This window comes from Myodes glareolus, chromosome 13 (genome assembly GCF_982192425.1).
Source record: "Myodes glareolus chromosome 13, mMyoGla1.1, whole genome shotgun sequence".
Taxonomy (NCBI): domain Eukaryota; kingdom Metazoa; phylum Chordata; class Mammalia; order Rodentia; family Cricetidae; genus Myodes; species Myodes glareolus.
This window is the reverse complement of record NC_142038.1, coordinates 79,733,361-79,749,672: the sequence shown is the minus strand read 5'-3', so window position 1 is coordinate 79,749,672 and position 16,312 is coordinate 79,733,361.

The following is a 16,312-nucleotide window of genomic DNA, read 5'->3' as shown; positions in this document are numbered from 1 at the left end:
GCACTTTCAAAGGAAAGTGATTTTCTCTGAAAGGACAGCATTTAGAAAGTGAAACAACACTCCATTCACTTCGCACAGTGAATTGAAGTGTTGGAACAGACTGCTTCTCTTTCAGAGAAACGCATGTGAATTTCTGTGGAATGCTTGTAAGTAGCTTAAGGCACTTTCAAAGGAAAGTGATTTTCTCTGAAAGGACAGCATTTAGAAAGTGAAACAACACTACATTAACTTCGAACAGTGAATTGAAGTGTTGGAACAGACCACTTCTCTTTTAGAGAAACAGATATGAGTTATTTGTGAATGCTTGTAAGTAGCTTAAGGCACATTCAAAGGAAAGTGATTTTCTCTGAAAGGACAGCATTTAGAAAGTGAAGCAACACTCCATTGACTTCGCACAGTGAATTGAAGTGTTGGAACAGACTGCTTCTCTTTCAGAGAAACGCATGTGAATTTCTATTGAATGCTTGTAAGTAGCTTAAGGCACGTTCAAAGGAAAGTGATTTTCTCTGAAAGGACAGCATTTAGAAAGTGAAGCAACACTCCATTCACTACGCACAGTGAATTGAAGTGTTGGAACAGACTGCTTCTTTTTCAGAGAAACACGTGTGAATTTCTATTGAATGCTTGTAAGTAGCTTAAGGCACTTTCAAAGGAAAGTGATTTTCTCTGAAAGGACAGCATTTAGAAAGTGAAGCAACACTCCATTCACTTCGCACAGTGAATTGAAGTGTTGGAACAGACAGCTTCTCTTTCATAGAAACGCATTTGAGTTTCCTGTGAATGTGTGTAAGTAGCTTAAGGCACTTTCAAAGGAAAGTGATTTTCTCTGAAAGGACAGCATTTAGAAAGTGAAACAACACTCCATTGTCTTCGCACAGTGAATTGAAGTGTTGGAACAGACTTCTTCTCTTTCAGAGAAACGCATGTGAATTTCTGTGGAATGCTTGTAAGTAGCTTAAGGCACTTTCAAAGGAAAGTGTTTTTCTCTGAAAGGACAGCATTTAGAAAGTGAAGCAACACTCCATTCACTACGCACAGTGAATTGAAGTGTTGGAACAGACTGCTTCTCTTTCAGAAAAATGCATGTGAGTTTCTTGTGAATGGTTGTAAGTAGCTTAAGGCACTTTCAAAGGAAAGTGATTTTCTCTAAAAGGACAGCATTTAGAAAGTGAAGCAGCACTCCATTCACTTCGCACAGTGAATTGAAGTGTTGGAACAGACTGCTACTCTTTCAGTGAAATGCATGTGAATTTCTGTTAAATGCTTGTAAGTAGCTTAAGGCACTTTCAAAGGAAAGTGATTTTCTCTGAAAGGACAGCAATTAGAAAGTGAAGCAACACTCCATTCACTTCGCACAGTGAATTGAAGTGTTCGAACAGACTGCTTCTCTTTCAGTGAAACACATGTGAATTTCTGTTGAATGCTTGTAAGTAGCTTAAGGCACGTTCAAAGGAAAGTGATTTTCTCTGAAAGGACAGCATTTAGAAAGTGAAGCAACACTCCATTCACTTCGCACAGTGAATTGAAGTGTTGGAACAGCTTCTCTTTCATAGAAACGCATTTGAGTTTCCTGTGAATGTGTGTAAGTAGCTTAAGGCACTTTCAAAGGAAAGTGATTTTCTCTGAAAGGACAGCATTTAGAAAGTGAAGAAACACTCCATTCACTTCGCACAGTGAATTGAAGTGTTGGAACAGACAGCTTCTCTTTCATAGAAACGCATTTGAGTTTCCTGCGAATGTGTGTAAGTAGCTTAAGGCACTTTCAAAGGAAAGTGATTTTCTCTGAATGGACAGCATTTAGAAAGTGAAGCAACACTCCATTCACTACGCACAGTGAATTGAAGTGTTGGAACAGACTGCTTCTCTTTCACAAAAATGCATGTGAGTTTCTTGTGAATGCTTGTAAATAGCTTAAGGCACTTTCAAAGGAAAGTGATTTTCTCTGAAAGGACAGCATTTAGAAAGTGAAACAACACTCCATTCACTTCGCACAGTGAATTGAAGTGTTGGAACAGAAAACTTCTCTTTCAGAGAAACAGATATAAGTTTTTTGTGAATGCTTGTAAGTAGCTTAAGGCACTTTCAAAGGAAAGTGATTTTCTCTGAAAGGACAGCATTTAGAAAGTGAAGCAACACTCCATTCACTACGCACAGTGAATTGAAGTGTTGGAACAGACTGCTTCTCTTTCAGAAAAATGAATGTGAGTTTCTTGTGAATGGTTGTAAGTAGCTTAAGGCACTTTCAAATGAAAGTGATTTTCTCTAAAAGGACAGCATTTAGAAAGTGAAGCAGCACTCCATTCACTTCGCACAGTGAATTGAAGTGTTGGAATAGACTGCTAGTCTTTCAGTGAAATGCATGTGAATTTCTTTTGAATGCTTGTAAGTAGCTTAAGGCACTTTCAAAGGAAAGTGATTTTCTCTGAAAGGACAGCATTTAGAAAGTGAAGCAACACTCCATTCACTTCGCACAGTGAATTGAAGTTTTGGAACAGACTGCTTCTCTTTCAGTGAAACACATGTGAATTTCTGTTGAATGCTTCTAAGTAGCTTAAGGCACGTTCAAAGGAAAGTGATTTTCTCTGAAAGGACAGCATTTAGAAAGTGAAGCAACACTCCATTCACTTCGCACAGTGAATTGAAGTGTTGGAACAGACAGCTTCTCTTTCATAGAAACGCATTTGAGTTTCCTGTGAATGTGTGTAAGTAGCTTAAGGCACTTTCAAAGGAAAGTGATTTTCTCTGAAAGGACAGCATTTAGAAAGTGAAGCAACACTCCATTCACTTCGCACAGTGAATTGAAGTGTTGGAACAGACAGCTTCTCTTTCATAGAAACGCATTTGAGTTTCCTGCGAATGTGTGTAAGTAGCTTAAGGCACTTTCAAAGGAAAGTGATTTTCTCTAAAAGGACAGCATTTAGAAAGTGAAACAACACTCTATTCACTTAGCACAGTGAATTGAAGTGTTGGAACAGACTGCTTCTCTTTCAGAGAAACGCATGTGAATTTCTGTGGAATGCTTGTAAGTAGCTTAAGGCACTTTCAAAGGAAAGTGATTTTCTCTGAAAGGACAGCATTTAGAAAGTGAAGCAACACTCCATTCACTTCGCACAGTGAATTGAAGTGTTGGAACAGACTGCTTCTTTTTCAGAGAAACGCATGTGAATTTCTGTGGAATGCTTGTAAGTAGCTTAAGGCACTTTCAAAGGAAAGTGATTTTCTCTGAAAGGACAGCATTTAGAAAGTGAAGCAACACTCCATTCACTTCGCACAGTGAATTGAAGTGTTGGAACAGACTGCTTCTCTTTCAGTGAAATGCATGTGAATTTCTGTTGAATGCTTGTAAGTAGCTTAAGGCACTTTCAAAGGAAAGTGATTTTCTCTGAAAGGACAGCATTTAGAAAGTGAATCAACACTCCATTCACTACGCACAGTGAATTGAAGTGTTGGAACAGACAGCTTCTCTTTCATAGAAACGCATTTGAGTTTCCTGGGAATGTGGGTAAGTAGCTTAAGACACTTTCAAAGGGAAGTTATTTCCTCTGAAAGGACAGCATTTAGAAAGTGAAGCAACACTCCATTCACTTCGCACAGTGAATTGAAGTGTTGGAACAGACAGCTTCTCTTTCATAGAAACGCATTTGAGTTTCCTGTGAATGTGTGTAAGTAGCTTAAGGCACTTTCAAAGGAAAGTGATTTTCTCTGAAAGGACAGCATTTTGAAAGTGAAACAACACTCCATTCACTTCGCCCAGTGAATTGGAGTGTTGGAACAGACTGCTTCTCTTTCAGAAAAATGCATGTGAGTTCTTCTGAATGCTTGTATGTAGCTTAAGGCATTTTCAAAAGAGAGTGATTTTCTCTCAAAGGAGAGCATATAGAAAGTGAAGCAACACTCCATTCACTTCGCCCAGTGAATTGAAGTGTTGGAACAGACTTCTTCTCTTTCAGAGAAACGGATATGAGTTTTTTGTGAATGCTTGTTAGTAGCTTAAGGCACTTTCAAAGCAAAGTGATTTTCTCTGAAAGGACAGCATTTATAAAGTGAAGCAACTCTCCATTCACTTCGCACAGTGAATTGAAGTGTTGGAACAGACTGCTTCTTTTTCATAGAAACAGTTGTGAATTTCTGTTAAATGCTTGTAAGTAGCTGAAGGCACTTTCAAAGGAAAGTGTTTTTCTCTGAAAGGACAGCATTTAGAAAGTGAAGCAACACTCTATTCTCTTCGCACAGTGATTTGAAGTGTTGGAACAGACTGCTTCTCTTTCAGAGAATTGCATGTGAGTTTCTTGTGAATGCTTGTAAGTTGCTTAAGGCAGTTTCAAAAGAGAGTGAATTTCTCTAAAAGGAGAGCATTTAGAAAGTGAAGCAACATTCCATTCACTTCGCACAGTGAATTGAAGTGTTGGAACAGACTGCTTCTCTTTCAGAGAAACAGATGTGACTTTCTTGTGAATGCTTGTAAGTAGCTTAAGGCACTTTCAAAGGAAAGTGATTTTCTCTGAAAGGACAGCATTTAGAAAGTGAAGCAACACTCCATTCACTTCGCACAGTAAATTGAAGTGTTGGAACAGACTGCTTCTCTTTCAGTGAAACGCATGTGAATTTCTGTTGAATGCTTGTAAGTAGCTTAAGGCACTTTCAAAAGAAAGTGATTTTCTCTGAAAGGAGAGCATTTAGAAAGTGAAGCAACACTCCATTCACTTCGCACAGTGAATTGAAGTGTTAGAACAGACAGCTTCTCTTTCATAGAAACGCATTTGAGTTTCCTGTGAATGTGTGTAAGTAGCTTAAGGCACTTTCAAAGGAAAGTGATTTTCTCTGAAAGGACAGCATTTAGAAAGTGAAACAACACTCCATTCACTTCGCACAGTGAATTGAAGTGTTGGAACAGACTGCTTCTCTTTCAGAGAAACGCATGTGAATTTCTGTGGAATGCTTGTAAGTAGCTTAAGGCACTTTCAAAGGAAAGTGATTTTCTCTGAAAGGACAGCATTTAGAAAGTGAAACAACACTACATTAACTTCGAACAGTGAATTGAAGTGTTGGAACAGACCACTTCTCTTTTAGAGAAACAGATATGAGTTATTTGTGAATGCTTGTAATTAGCTTAAGGCACATTCAAAGGAAAGTGATTTTCTCGGAAAGGACAGCATTTAGAAAGTGAAGCAACACTCCATTCACTACGCACAGTGAATTGAAGTGTTGGAACAGACTGCTTCTTTTTCAGAGAAACACGTGTGAATTTCTATTGAATGCTTGTAAGTAGCTTAAGGCACTTTCAAAGTAAAGTGATTTTCTCTGAAAGGACAGCATTTAGAAAGTGAAACAACACTCCATTGTCTTCACACAGTGAATTGAAGTGTTGGAACAGACAGCTTCTCTTTCATAGAAACGCATTTGAGTTTCCTGTGAATGTGTGTAAGTAGCTTAAGGCACTTTCAAAGGAAAGTGATTTTCTCTGAAAGGACAGCATTTAGAAAGTGAAACAACACTCCATTGTCTTCGCACAGTGAATTGAAGTGTTGGAACAGACTTCTTCTCTTTCAGAGAAACGCATGTGAATATCTGTGGAATGCTTGTAAGTAGCTTAAGGCACTTTCAAAGGAAAGTGTTTTTCTCTGAAAGGACAGCATTTAGAAAGTGAAGCAACACTCCATTCACTACGCACAGTGAATTGAAGTGTTGGAACAGACTGCTTCTCTTTCAGAAAAATGCATGTGAGTTTCTTGTGAATGGTTGTAAGTAGCTTAAGGCACTTTCAAAGGAAAGTGATTTTCTCTAAAAGGACAGCATTTAGAAAGTGAAGCAGCACTCCATTCACTTCGCACAGTGAATTGAAGTGTTGGAACAGACTGCTACTCTTTCAGTGAAATGCATGTGAATTTCTGTTAAATGCTTGTAAGTAGCTTAAGGCACTTTCAAAGGAAAGTGATTTTCTCTGAAAGGACAGCAATTAGAAAGTGAAGCAACACTCCATTCACTTCGCACAGTGAATTGAAGTGTTGGAACAGACTGCTTCTCTTTCAGTGAAACACATGTGAATTTCTGTTGAATGCTTGTAAGTAGCTTAAGGCACGTTCAAAGGAAAGTGATTTTCTCTGAAAGGACAGCATTTAGAAAGTGAAGCAACACTCCATTCACTTCGCACAGTGAATTGAAGTGTTGGAACAGACAGCTTCTCTTTCATAGAAACGCATTTGAGTTTCCTGTGAATGTGTGTAAGTAGCTTAAGGCACTTTCAAAGGAAAGTGATTTTCTCTGAAAGGACAGCATTTAGAAAGTGAAGAAACACTCCATTCACTTCGCACAGTGAATTGAAGTGTTGGAACAGACAGCTTCTCTTTCATAGAAACGCATTTGAGTTTCCTGCGAATGTGTGTAAGTAGCTTAAGGCACTTACAAAGGAAAGTGATTTTCTCTGAAAGGACAGCATTTAGAAAGTGAAGCAACACTCCATTCACTACGCACAGTGAATTGAAGTGTTGGAACAGACTGCTTCTCTTTCACAAAAATGCATGTGAGTTTCTTGTGAATGCTTGTAAATAGCTTAAGGCACTTTCAAAGGAAAGTGATTTTCTCTGAAAGGACAGCATTTAGAAAGTGAAACAACACTCCATTCACTTCGCACAGTGAATTGAAGTGTTGGAACAGAAAACTTCTCTTTCAGAGAAACAGATATAAGTTTTTTGTGAATGCTTGTAAGTAGCTTAAGGCACTTTCAAAGGAAAGTGATTTTCTCTGAAAGGACAGCATTTAGAAAGTGAAGCAACACTCCATTCACTACGCACAGTGAATTGAAGTGTTGGAACAGACTGCTTCTCTTTCAGAAAAATGAATGTGAGTTTCTTGTGAATGGTTGTAAGTAGCTTAAGGCACTTTCAAATGAAAGTGATTTTCTCTAAAAGGACAGCATTTAGAAAGTAAAGCAGCACTCCATTCACTTCGCACAGTGAATTGAAGTGTTGGAATAGACTGCTAGTCTTTCAGTGAAATGCATGTGAATTTCTTTTGAATGCTTGTAAGTAGCTTAAGGCACTTTCAAAGGAAAGTGATTTTCTCTGAAAGGACAGCATTTAGAAAGTGAAGCAACACTCCATTCACTTCGCACAGTGAATTGAAGTTTTGGAACAGACTGCTTCTCTTTCAGTGAAACACATGTGAATTTCTGTTGAATGCTTCTAAGTAGCTTAAGGCACGTTCAAAGGAAAGTGATTTTCTCTGAAAGGACAGCATTTAGAAAGTGAAGCAACACTCCATTCACTTCGCACAGTGAATTGAAGTGTTGGAACAGACAGCTTCTCTTTCATAGAAACGCATTTGAGTTTCCTGTGAATGTGTGTAAGTAGCTTAAGGCACTTTCAAAGGAAAGTGATTTTCTCTGAAAGGACAGCATTTAGAAAGTGAAGAAACACTCCATTCACTTCGCACAGTGAATTGAAGTGTTGGAACAGACAGCTTCTCTTTCATAGAAACGCATTTGAGTTTCCTGCGAATGTGTGTAAGTAGCTTAAGGCACTTTCAAAGGAAAGTGATTTTCTCTGAAAGGACAGCATTTAGAAAGTGAAACAACACTCTATTCACTTAGCACAGTGAATTGAAGTGTTGGAACAGACTGCTTCTCTTTCAGAGAAACGCATGTGAATTTCTGTGGAATGCTTGTAAGTAGCTTAAGGCACTTTCAAAGGAAAGTGATTTTCTCTGAAAGGACAGCATTTAGAAAGTGAAGCAACACTCCATTCACTTCGAACAGTGAATTGAAGTGTTGGAACAGAAAACTTCTCTTTCAGAGAAACAGATATGAGTTCTTCTGAATGCTTGTAAGCAGCTTAAGGCACTTTCAAAGGAAAGTGATTTTCTCTGTAAGGACAGCATTTAGAAAGTGAAGCAACACTCCATTCACTTCGCACAGTGAATTGAAGTGTTGGAACAGACTGCTTCTCTTTCAGAGAAACGCATGTGAATTTCTATTGAATGCTTGTAATTAGCTTAAGGCACTTTCAAAGGAAAGTGATTTTCTCTGAAAGGACAGCATTTAGAAAGTGAAGCAACACTCCATTCACTACGCACAGTGAATTGAAGTGTTGGAACAGACTGCTTCTCTTTCAGAAAAATGCATGTTAGTTTCTTGTGAATGCTTGTAAGTAGCTTAAGGCACTTTCAAAGGAAAGTGATTTTCTCTGAAAGGACAGCATTTAGAAAGTGAAGCAACACTCCATTCACTTCTCACAGTGAATTGAAGTGTTGGAACAGACTGCTTCTCTTTCAGAGAAACACATGTGAATTTCTATTGAATGCTTGTAAGTAGCTAAAGGCACTTTCAAAGGAAAGTGATTTTCCCTGAAAGGACAGCATTTAGAAAGTGAAGCAACACTCCATTCACTATGCACAGTGAATTGAAGTGTTGGAACAGACTGCTTCTCTTTCAGAAAAATTCATGTGAGTTTCTTGTGAATGCTTGTAAGTAGCTTAAGGCACTTTCAAAGCAAAGTGATTTTCTCTGAAAGGACAGCATTTAGAAAGTGAAGCAGCACTCCATTCACTACGCACAGTGAATTGAAGTGTTGGAACAGACAGCTTCTCTTTCATAGAAACGCATTTGAGTTTCCTGTGAATGTGGGTAAGTAGCTTAAGGCACTTTCAAAGGGAAGTGATTTTCTCTGAAAGGACAGCATTTAGAAAGTGAAGCAACACTCCATTCACTTCGCACAGTGAATTGAAGTGTTGGAACAGACTGCTTCTCTTTCAGTGAAACGCATGTGAATTTCTGTTGAATGCTTGTAAGTATCTTAAGGCACTTTCAAAGAAAGTGATTTTCTCTGAAAGGACAGCATTTAGAAAGTGAAGCAACACTCCATTCACTTCGCACAGTGAATTGAAGTGTTGGAACAGACAGCTTCTCTTTCATAGAAACGCATTTGAGTTTCCTGTGAATGTGTGTAAGTAGCTTAAGGCACTTTCAAAGGAAAGTGATTTTCTCTGAAAGGACAGCATTTTGAAAGTGAAACAAAACTCCATTCACTTCGCCCAGTGAATTGAAGTGTTGGAACAGACTGCTTCTCTTTCAGAAAAATGCATGTGAGTTCTTCTGAATGCTTGTATGTAGCTTAAGGCATTTTCAAAAGAGAGTGATTTTCTCTCAAAGGAGAGCATATAGAAAGTGAAGCAACACTCCATTCACTTCGCCCAGTGAATTGAAGTGTTGGAACAGACTTCTTCTCTTTCAGAGAAACGGATGTGAGTTTTTTGTGAATGCTTGTTAGTAGCTTAAGGCACTTTCAAAGCAAAGTGATTTTCTCTGAAAGGACAGCATTTAGAAAGTGAAGCAACTCTCCATTCACTTCGCACAGTGAATTGAAGTGTTGTAACAGACTGCTTCTTTTTCATAGAAACACATGTGAATTTCTGTTAAATGCTTGTAAGTAGCTGAAGGCACTTTCAAAGGAAAGTGATTTTCTCTGAAAGGACAGCATTTAGAAAGTGAAGCAACACTCTATTCTCTTCGCACAGTGAATTGAAGTGTTGGAACAGACTGCTTCTCTTTCAGAGAATTGCATATGAGTTTCTTGTGAATGCTTGTAAGTTGCTTAAGGCAGTTTCAAAAGAGAGTGAATTTCTCTAAAAGGAGAGCATTTAGAAAGTGAAGCAACATTCCATTCACTTCGCACAGTGAATTGAAGTGTTGGAACAGACTGCTTCTTTTTCATAGAAACACATGTGAATTTCTGTTGAATGCTTGTAAGTAGCTTAAGACACGTTCAAAGGAAAGTGATTTTCTCTGAAAGAACAGCATTTAGAAAGTGAAGAAACACTCCATTCACTTCGCACAGTGAATTGAAGTGTTGGAACAGACAGCTTCTCTTTCCTAGAAACGCATTTGAGTTTCCTGTGAATGTGTGTAAGTAGCTTAAGGCACTTTGAAAGGAAAGTGATTTTCTCTGAAAGGACAGCATTTAGAAAGTGAAACAACACTCCATTCACTTCGCACAGTGAATTGAAGTGTTGGAACAGACTTCTTCTCTTTCAGAGAAACGCATGTGAATTTCTGTGGAATGCTTGTAAGTAGCTTAAGGCACTTTCAAAGGAAAGTGATTTTCTCTGAAAGGACAGCATTTAGAAAGTGAAACAACACTCCATTCACTTCGCACAGTGAATTGAAGTGTTGGAACAGAAAACTTCTCTTTCAGAGAAACAGATATGAGTTCTTCTGAATGCTTGTAAGCAGCTTAAGGCACTTTCAAAGGAAAGTGATTTTCTCTGTAAGGACAGCATTTAGAAAGTGAAGCAACACTCCATTCACTTCGCACATGAATTGAAGTGTTGGAACAGACTGCTTCTCTTTCAGTGAAACGCATGTGAATTTCTGTTGAATGCTTGTAAGTATCTTAAGGCACTTTCAAAGAAAGTGATTTTCTCTGAAAGGACAGCATTTAGAAAGTGAAGCAACACTCCATTCACTTCGCACAGTGAATTGAAGTGTTGGAACAGACAGCTTCTCTTTCATAGAAACGCATTTGAGTTTCCTGTGAATGTGTGTAAGTAGCTTAAGGCACTTTCAAAGGAAAGTGATTTTCTCTGAAAGGACAGCATTTTGAAAGTGAAACAAAACTCCATTCACTTCGCCCAGTGAATTGAAGTGTTGGAACAGACTGCTTCTCTTTCAGAAAAATGCATGTGAGTTCTTCTGAATGCTTGTATGTAGCTTAAGGCATTTTCAAAAGAGAGTGATTTTCTCTCAAAGGAGAGCATATAGAAAGTGAAGCAACACTCCATTCACTTCGCCCAGTGAATTGAAGTGTTGGAACAGACTTCTTCTCTTTCAGAGAAACGGATGTGAGTTTTTTGTGAATGCTTGTTAGTAGCTTAAGGCACTTTCAAAGCAAAGTGATTTTCTCTGAAAGGACAGCATTTAGAAAGTGAAGCAACTCTCCATTCACTTCGCACAGTGAATTGAAGTGTTGGAACAGACTGCTTCTTTTTCATAGAAACACATGTGAATTTCTGTTAAATGCTTGTAAGTAGCTGAAGGCACTTTCAAAGGAAAGTGATTTTCTCTGAAAGGACAGCATTTAGAAAGTGAAGCAACACTCTATTCTCTTCGCACAGTGAATTGAAGTGTTGGAACAGACTGCTTCTCTTTCAGAGAATTGCATATGAGTTTCTTGTGAATGCTTGTAAGTTGCTTAAGGCAGTTTCAAAAGAGAGTGAATTTCTCTAAAAGGAGAGCATTTAGAAAGTGAAGCAACATTCCATTCACTTCGCACAGTGAATTGAAGTGTTGGAACAGACTGCTTCTTTTTCATAGAAACACATGTGAATTTCTGTTGAATGCTTGTAAGTAGCTTAAGACACGTTCAAAGGAAAGTGATTTTCTCTGAAAGAACAGCATTTAGAAAGTGAAGAAACACTCCATTCACTTCGCACAGTGAATTTTAAGTGTTGGAACAGACTGCTTCTCTTTCAGAAAAATTCATGTGAGTTTCTTGTGAATGCTTGTAAGTAGCTTAAGGCACTTTCAAAGCAAAGTGATTTTCTCTGAAAGGACAGCATTTAGAAAGTGAAGCAGCACTCCATTCACTACGCACAGTGAATTGAAGTGTTGGAACAGACAGCTTCTCTTTCATAGAAACGCATTTGAGTTTCCTGTGAATGTGGGTAAGTAGCTTAAGGCACTTTCAAAGGGAAGTGATTTTCTCTGAAAGGACAGCATTTAGAAAGTGAAGCAACACTCCATTCACTTCGCACAGTGAATTGAAGTGTTGGAACAGACTGCTTCTCTTTCAGTGAAACGCATGTGAATTTCTGTTGAATGCTTGTAAGTATCTTAAGGCACTTTCAAAGAAAGTGATTTTCTCTGAAAGGACAGCATTTAGAAAGTGAAGCAACACTCCATTCACTTCGCACAGTGAATTGAAGTGTTGGAACAGACAGCTTCTCTTTCATAGAAACGCATTTGAGTTTCCTGTGAATGTGTGTAAGTAGCTTAAGGCACTTTCAAAGGAAAGTGATTTTCTCTGAAAGGACAGCATTTTGAAAGTGAAACAAAACTCCATTCACTTCGCACAGTGAATTGAAGTGTTGGAACAGACTGCTTCTCTTTCAGAAAAATGCATGTGAGTTCTTCTGAATGCTTGTATGTAGCTTAAGGCATTTTCAAAAGAGAGTGATTTTCTCTCAAAGGAGAGCATATAGAAAGTGAAGCAACACTCCATTCACTTCGCCCAGTGAATTGAAGTGTTGGAACAGACTTCTTCTCTTTCAGAGAAACGGATGTGAGTTTTTTGTGAATGCTTGTTAGTAGCTTAAGGCACTTTCAAAGCAAAGTGATTTTCTCTGAAAGGACAGCATTTAGAAAGTGAAGCAACTCTCCATTCACTTCGCACAGTGAATTGAAGTGTTGTAACAGACTGCTTCTTTTTCATAGAAACACATGTGAATTTCTGTTAAATGCTTGTAAGTAGCTGAAGGCACTTTCAAAGGAAAGTGATTTTCTCTGAAAGGACAGCATTTAGAAAGTGAAGCAACACTCTACTCTCTTCGCACAGTGAATTGAAGTGTTGGAACAGACTGCTTCTCTTTCAGAGAATTGCATATGAGTTTCTTGTGAATGCTTGTAAGTTGCTTAAGGCAGTTTCAAAAGAGAGTGAATTTCTCTAAAAGGAGAGCATTTAGAAAGTGAAGCAACATTCCATTCACTTCGCACAGTGAATTGAAGTGTTGGAACAGACTGCTTCTTTTTCATAGAAACACATGTGAATTTCTGTTGAATGCTTGTAAGTAGCTTAAGACACGTTCAAAGGAAAGTGATTTTCTCTGAAAGAACAGCATTTAGAAAGTGAAGAAACACTCCATTCACTTCGCACAGTGAATTGAAGTGTTGGAACAGACAGCTTCTCTTTCCTAGAAACGCATTTGAGTTTCCTGTGAATGTGTGTAAGTAGCTTAAGGCACTTTGAAAGGAAAGTGATTTTCTCTGAAAGGACAGCATTTAGAAAGTGAAACAACACTCCATTCACTTCGCACAGTGAATTGAAGTGTTGGAACAGACTTCTTCTCTTTCAGAGAAACGCATGTGAATTTCTGTGGAATGCTTGTAAGTAGCTTAAGGCACTTTCAAAGGAAAGTGATTTTCTCTGAAAGGACAGCATTTAGAAAGTGAAACAACACTCCATTCACTTCGCACAGTGAATTGAAGTGTTGGAACAGAAAACTTCTCTTTCAGAGAAACAGATATGAGTTCTTCTGAATGCTTGTAAGCAGCTTAAGGCACTTTCAAAGGAAAGTGATTTTCTCTGTAAGGACAGCATTTAGAAAGTGAAGCAACACTCCATTCACTTCGCACAGTGAATTGAAGTGTTGGAACAGACTGCTTCTCTTTCAGTGAAACGCATGTGAATTTCTGTTGAATGCTTGTAAGTATCTTAAGGCACTTTCAAAGAAAGTGATTTTCTCTGAAAGGACAGCATTTAGAAAGTGAAGCAACACTCCATTCACTTCGCACAGTGAATTGAAGTGTTGGAACAGACAGCTTCTCTTTCATAGAAACGCATTTGAGTTTCCTGTGAATGTGTGTAAGTAGCTTAAGGCACTTTCAAAGGAAAGTGATTTTCTCTGAAAGGACAGCATTTTGAAAGTGAAACAAAACTCCATTCACTTCGCCCAGTGAATTGAAGTGTTGGAACAGACTGCTTCTCTTTCAGAAAAATGCATGTGAGTTCTTCTGAATGCTTGTATGTAGCTTAAGGCATTTTCAAAAGAGAGTGATTTTCTCTCAAAGGAGAGCATATAGAAAGTGAAGCAACACTCCATTCACTTCGCCCAGTGAATTGAAGTGTTGGAACAGACTTCTTCTCTTTCAGAGAAACGGATGTGAGTTTTTTGTGAATGCTTGTTAGTAGCTTAAGGCACTTTCAAAGCAAAGTGATTTTCTCTGAAAGGACAGCATTTAGAAAGTGAAGCAACTCTCCATTCACTTCGCACAGTGAATTGAAGTGTTGGAACAGACTGCTTCTTTTTCATAGAAACACATGTGAATTTCTGTTAAATGCTTGTAAGTAGCTGAAGGCACTTTCAAAGGAAAGTGATTTTCTCTGAAAGGACAGCATTTAGAAAGTGAAGCAACACTCTATTCTCTTCGCACAGTGAATTGAAGTGTTGGAACAGACTGCTTCTCTTTCAGAGAATTGCATATGAGTTTCTTGTGAATGCTTGTAAGTTGCTTAAGGCAGTTTCAAAAGAGAGTGAATTTCTCTAAAAGGAGAGTATTTAGAAAGTGAAGCAACATTCCATTCACTTCGCACAGTGAATTGAAGTGTTGGAACAGACTGCTTCTTTTTCATAGAAACACATGTGAATTTCTGTTGAATGCTTGTAAGTAGCTTAAGACACGTTCAAAGGAAAGTGATTTTCTCTGAAAGAACAGCATTTAGAAAGTGAAGAAACACTCCATTCACTTCGCACAGTGAATTTTAAGTGTTGGAACAGACAGCTTCTCTTTCCTAGAAACGCATTTGAGTTTCCTGTGAATGTGTGTAAGTAGCTTAAGGCACTTTGAAAGGAAAGTGATTTTCTCTGAAAGGACAGCATTTAGAAAGTGAAACAACACTCCATTCACTTCGCACAGTGAATTGAAGTGTTGGAACAGACTTCTTCTCTTTCAGAGAAACGCATGTGAATTTCTGTGGAATGCTTGTAAGTAGCTTAAGGCACTTTGAAAGGAAAGTGATTTTCTCTGAAAGGACAGCATTTAGAAAGTGAAACAACACTCCATTTACTTCGCACAGTGAATTGAAGTGTTGGAACAGAAAACTTCTCTTTCAGAGAAACAGATATGAGTTCTTCTGAATGCTTGTAAGCAGCTTAAGGCACTTTCAAAGGAAAGTGATTTTCTCTGTAAGGACAGCATTTAGAAAGTGAAGCAACACTCCATTCACTTCGCACAGTGAATTGAAGTGTTGGAACAGACTGCTTCTCTTTCAGAGAAACGCATGTGAATTTCTATTGAATGCTTGTAATTAGCTTAAGGCACTTTCAAAGGAAAGTGATTTTCTCTGAAAGGACAGCATTTAGAAAGTGAAGCAACACTCCATTCACTTCTCACAGTGAATTGAAGTGTTGGGACAGACTGCTTCTCTTTCAGAGAAACACATGTGAATTTCTATTGAATGCTTGTAAGTAGCTAAAGGCACTTTCAAAGGAAAGTGATTTTCCCTGAAAGGACAGCATTTAGAAAGTGAAGCAACACTCCATTCACTATGCACAGTGAATTGAAGTGTTGGAACAGACTGCTTCTCTTTCAGAAAAATTCATGTGAGTTTCTTGTGAATGCTTGTAAGTAGCTTAAGGCACTTTCAAAGCAAAGTGATTTTCTCTGAAAGGACAGCATTTAGAAAGTGAAGCAGCACTCCATTCACTACGCACAGTGAATTGAAGTGTTGGAACAGACAGCTTCTCTTTCATAGAAACGCATTTGAGTTTCCTGTGAATGTGGGTAAGTAGCTTAAGGCACTTTCAAAGGGAAGTGATTTTCTCTGAAAGGACAGCATTTAGAAAGTGAAGCAACACTCCATTCACTTCGCACAGTGAATTGAAGTGTTGGAACAGACTGCTTCTCTTTCAGTGAAACGCATGTGAATTTCTGTTGAATGCTTGTAAGTATCTTAAGGCACTTTCAAAGAAAGTGATTTTCTCTGAAAGGACAGCATTTAGAAAGTGAAGCAACACTCCATTCACTTCGCACAGTGAATTGAAGTGTTGGAACAGACAGCTTCTCTTTCATAGAAACGCATTTGAGTTTCCTGTGAATGTGTGTAAGTAGCTTAAGGCACTTTCAAAGGAAAGTGATTTTCTCTGAAAGGACAGCATTTTGAAAGTGAAACAACACTCCATTCACTTCGCCCAGTGAATTGAAGTGTTGGAACAGACTGCTTCTCTTTCAGAAAAATGCATGTGAGTTCTTCTGAATGCTTGTATGTAGCTTAAGGCATTTTCAAAAGAGAGTGATTTTCTCTCAAAGGAGAGCATATAGAAAGTGAAGCAACACTCCATTCACTTCGCCCAGTGAATTGAAGTGTTGGAACAGACTTCTTCTCTTTCAGAGAAACGGATGTGAGTTTTTTGTGAATGCTTGTTAGTAGCTTAAGGCACTTTCAAAGCAAAGTGATTTTTTCTGAAAGGACAGCATTTATAAAGTGAAGCAACTCTCCATTCACTTCGCACAGTGAATTGAAGTGTTGGAACAGACTGCTTCTTTTTTATAGAAACACATGTGAATTTCTGTTAAATGCTTGTAAGTAGCTGAAGGCACTTTCAA